We start from the raw sequence: 227 nt of genomic DNA on the forward strand, positions 1-227 counted from the left end.
CATATTCATGTATAACAAAAAACCTTTGCAAATAGTTCTGTTTTTAGTGTACAGTGAAGAAATCTCAAAAATGAATAAATGCCAAAAAATTTATATAATTACTTGATTTGATCCTTATGATAACCTGAAATGTGGATATTAGTAACTTCATCATGCAGATAAGGACACTTGTACTCAGAGAAGGTGAGTAGTTTCTCCAAGGCCATGAACCAGGAAAGAGGCAAACC

Source organism: Propithecus coquereli, unplaced genomic scaffold (assembly GCF_000956105.1).
Source record: "Propithecus coquereli isolate 6110/MARCELLA unplaced genomic scaffold, Pcoq_1.0 Scaffold141, whole genome shotgun sequence".
NCBI classification, from domain to species: domain Eukaryota; kingdom Metazoa; phylum Chordata; class Mammalia; order Primates; family Indriidae; genus Propithecus; species Propithecus coquereli.